This window comes from Salvelinus namaycush, chromosome 2, assembly GCF_016432855.1.
Source record: "Salvelinus namaycush isolate Seneca chromosome 2, SaNama_1.0, whole genome shotgun sequence".
NCBI lineage: Eukaryota > Metazoa > Chordata > Actinopteri > Salmoniformes > Salmonidae > Salvelinus > Salvelinus namaycush.
The window spans coordinates 42,003,863-42,008,053 of NC_052308.1; the positions used below are offsets into that span (position 1 = coordinate 42,003,863).

Genomic DNA, 4,191 nt, shown 5'->3' on the forward strand with positions numbered 1-4,191 from the left:
GAGGTGCGAATGGTATGCACCAGATCTCCAGTGCTCACCCACAGCTCGGTTCAACCTGTGCCTGCACTCTGGAGGGTCCGGTCTAAAGTGGTCATCCAGCCTGGAGGAGTGATGCCAAGGCTGCGCACCAGAGCTCCAGTGCTCCCCCACAGCCCGGTCCTTCCGGTGCCTCCTCTACGCACCAGGCCTCCTGTAGGTCTCCCCAGCCTGGTGGGTCCTGTGGCAGCCCCACGCACCAGGCTGTCTCTCCGTCGCCTCCCTACAGGTCCGCCCGTCTGTCCTGAGCTGCCAGAGCCGCCCGTCAGTCAGGAGCTGCCGGAGCCGCCCGTCAGTCAGTCAGGAGCTGCCGGAGCCGTCCGTCAGTCAGGAGCTGCCGGGGTCGCCCTTCACTCCGGAGCTGCCGGAGTCGCCCTTCACTCCGGAGCTGCCGGAGTCGCCCTTCACTCCGGCGCTGCCAGAGTCTCCCGTCTATTCGGGGCCCGCTGCTAGGGTCCCCAATCCGGGGTCGGTGGCGAGGGTCGCCACTCCAAAGGCGCCACATAAGTGGGCCAAGACTATGGTGGAGTGGGGTCCACGTCCCGCACCAGAGCCGCCACCGCGGTGAAATGCCCACCCAGACCCTCCCCTATAGGTTCAGGTTTTGCGGCCGGAGTCCGCACCTTTGGGGGGGGGGGGGGGGGTACTGTCACGTTCTGACCTTAGTTCCTTTTTTATGTCTTTATTTTAGTTTGGTCAGGGCGTGAGTTGGGGTGGGCATTCTATGTTGTTATTCTATGTTTTGTTCTGTATATTATATTTCTATGTGTTTGGCCTAGTATGGTTCTCAATCAGAGGCAGGTGTCGATCGTTCTCTGATTGAGAATCATACTTAGGTAACCTGTTTTCCCACTATGGGTGGTGGGTAATTAATTTCTGTGTCTGTGTTTCACCATACAGAACTGTTTCGGTTGTTTGTTTGTGTTTTTGTTATTTTGTTCTGTGTTCATTTGATTTATTATAAATCTAATTATGGACACTTACAACGCTGCACATTGGTCCGATATTTCCTACTCCTCCTCAGACGAAGAGGAGTACCGTTACACCAAGGACCCAAAACTTTTGAAGAAGTGGCTCCATGTCCTGAAGAGGAAGGAAGCGCCAGCTCGAGCTAGCAGGATCTGCAGACAGCAATTCGTGGAGGTAGACTTCGCAATGAAGCCTTAGTAGCCTCATTAATTTTGTTGGAAAGGGGAGACATTGTGCTTTACATTGGTTTTGATATTACAGTTGATCTGGAAGTATTACGTTTTTTGGGCGCAAAAATAAGGTCAATTGTACGGACCAAGGCGATGTACAAAAGTGAGTGAGTTTACATTAATTCAACAAGGCAATGAGCTGCGTCGGGTCTTTTTAAAAATGGCGGGTGGGGAGCGAAGGCTACGAAGTGATCTTGAAAGGGGGAAATATGTTGTGTGAAGAAAACAGTTTTTTTCACCCGATTTGTCCAACTAATCAACTTTAAAATGTAAATAAAACAAAGAGTTTATGTAATGTCTCATCACATACCTGTTTGAAGGCTTGTGTCGAATTTGAAGAGGGGTTTAGGGCTGCGCTAAAGTTAGCCTCACAAGTGAACTGCAGCTGTTCCGGCTTTTGAGTGTCATGATGGCTCGCAGTAATGACACGCAAAAAAATGCAATTGGCACCCTAGTCATGAAATATTACTTTAATATTAGCAATAATTATATTAATTTAGACAAATTCATGAATAATGAAGTTTTCTTACAAGTGTATATGGTTAAGCATGATTTTAATCTGCGAGAGAAGGGCTACCCCTGGTGGAAAGAGGCTGTACGGCACAAAATGAGTTGCAAATGCGCGCTGTACGTAACGTGGTGACACGTCACGATGTAGCGTACAGCGTCGGAGGGGTCAGTTTTTTCATCTTTTCTCAAATACTCTTAGTCCATTACCATGTCAATCAACGCTGAATCGAAACGTAGTTCACACCCCAGATTGATGCCAACAGTCACTACAGTCCCATTCGTTTTCATTGCAGCCTCGTTTGAATGTCGCGGTTACGCACATTTGTCCGGAATGGGGTGAGTTTACATTAGTTACTGTAGCTACTTTCCACCTCAGATAGTCAAGTACTGTAATGCATTTTGTTGACAGATTTGTTTTTGTAAAGTTTTGTTAGCTCCACCTCATTTAGCCAGACTGAAGTTGACATAGCTAATATTTGCTGAAAAAGAAGTGTGTGTGTGTGTGTTGACAAAGCCTACAAGACAGGTAGCTTGTTAATGCCAACTGATATATTTGGGTTCAGATGTCTTAACAAAACGTTTGTTTGTTTTCAGGATGACATCTTCATCCCTGAAACTGTTTTCATCCTGGAGGAGACTGCAGGAGGCAGAGGAGATATGTGTAATCCATGTTATTTCTAAGGCTATTGTTAATTTCAAGTATATGCAGTGATTCTTGAATATATCTATAGCCGAATAGTTGCCTTAATTTTTGTTCTACCAACAGGAAAGAAGGGTTAGTACAGCATGCCAAACTGACCCCTGGGTGCCAGTGTTCCTGTGCTGCAGTAGAGGAGAGGTCCACCGGGACCATCACTAAAGAGCTCAGTGCCCAGCTAGATTGTGCTCACAACCATCAGTATACATCTGAGGCCTGCCCCTATACGCCACAGATGGACCTGACGGAGAGTGAGATCTGCGAAGACCATAAAAGATCACTTTGGGGGAGCGGGCTGGTGTTCCGAAAATGGAGAAGGAGCAGGCCATTCAACAGCAAATTCAAAGATACACCCATCCATAAAGGGAATCGGAGTGGACTTGTTTTTACACCAATATTTCTTTTTATACCCGTTTCAACCTTGTCCCGGTCCTGCTGTTTCGACTCTCTCTCTCAACCTATGAATGCTCAGCTATGAAAAGCCAACTGACATTTGCTCCTGAGGTGTTGAACTTTTGCACCCTCTATAACCACTGTGGTTATTATTTTTTATATAAAAAGGGCTCTTGTAAAATACATTTGATTGTTTGCTGTGCTGGATCCTGTGTATTCACTAACTGTCTGAGTGATGGGACATTTTTATAGTATCTGTAACATATTTCGGTGTGTATTTAATCTGCATCTTAACTTCTTAAAATGGCAATCAGCAGCAGAAACAATAACAAAGTGCCTCCCTGCTCTTTTGGTAAAAATCTGAGGGATGGAGAAATGTAACCACTCTCAAATTCATAGACAGCGCTAAAGATGCAAGGACTGACCATCCATGATATCAAAATAGTAATCATGTTTCTATGATCTGTTTCCACTACCATGTACACAGTTCGCTTTGGATAAATGCGTCTGCTAAATGGCATATGTCATTAAAGTCTACTTTGATGAACAGCCAAAAAGCACATCAAATCTGATATTTTAAGCCACATTCCAAGTCTGATACAAATCTGATTCCCGGCCATGTGACTTGCGTCTGAACGGTCAAATGTGATTTATTTGTCCTCAAGAAGTGTTTTTTTTAGACTGTTATTTGGCATATCTTGTTGCTCACTAGCTACTGTGTTCACAGTTTGACAAGAACATGTGGTAGCTTAATAGCTTGTTAATTGTTTACAAATAAATTAGTCAATGTGCTAGAAAGCTAAATGGCTAGTTGAATGCTGTGGCTAGCCAAACATTATTTGTTTGGAAAGTTGGATCATCTTATCCTTTGCGGCTTTAAAAGTGTTTTTACATTATAATTTTCTACATTAAAAAGCAACTGGAAAACAGCAACTTGTCCCGATTGGTGTTTTTAAATCACTGTTGAATGATCTTGAGACTGATTCCCTGACCTGTCAATGTTTTTAATTTGCTGTTTTTGATTTTTGTTATACTCTTGTGAATACTATGGTTTTTACTAGATTACTTGTAGTTTTTCATGTTTGTCAGTCATTTTTGTAATGACTTGGTGCTGCCTATCTTGGCCAGGACGCTCTTGAAAAATAGATTTTAAATCCCAATGTGCCCTTCCTGGTTAAATAAATAAAAATAATTGTGTGCGGGGGGTACAGCGATGGTGTAGTCATTAAAAAAATTATGTTAAACACTATTATTGCACAGAGTGAGTCTATGTAACTTATATATATTTTTTGTCACTTAGCAGACACTCTTATCCAGAGCAACTAGGGTTAAGTGCCTTGCTGCTCAAGGGCACAT

The 4,191-nt window shown here is 44.0% G+C and overlaps 1 long non-coding RNA gene across 1 annotated transcript; it reads left to right on the forward strand.

The window, feature by feature from the left end:
- Nucleotides 1-2,044: 2,044 nt before the first annotated feature.
- On the forward strand, nucleotides 2,045-3,747 carry LOC120026108. Its single transcript, XR_005473061.1, has 3 exons — nucleotides 2,045-2,081; nucleotides 2,340-2,406; nucleotides 2,512-3,747. It is a non-coding gene; the product is annotated as an uncharacterized LOC120026108 (long non-coding RNA).
- The last annotated feature ends 444 nt before the right edge of the window (nucleotides 3,748-4,191 follow it).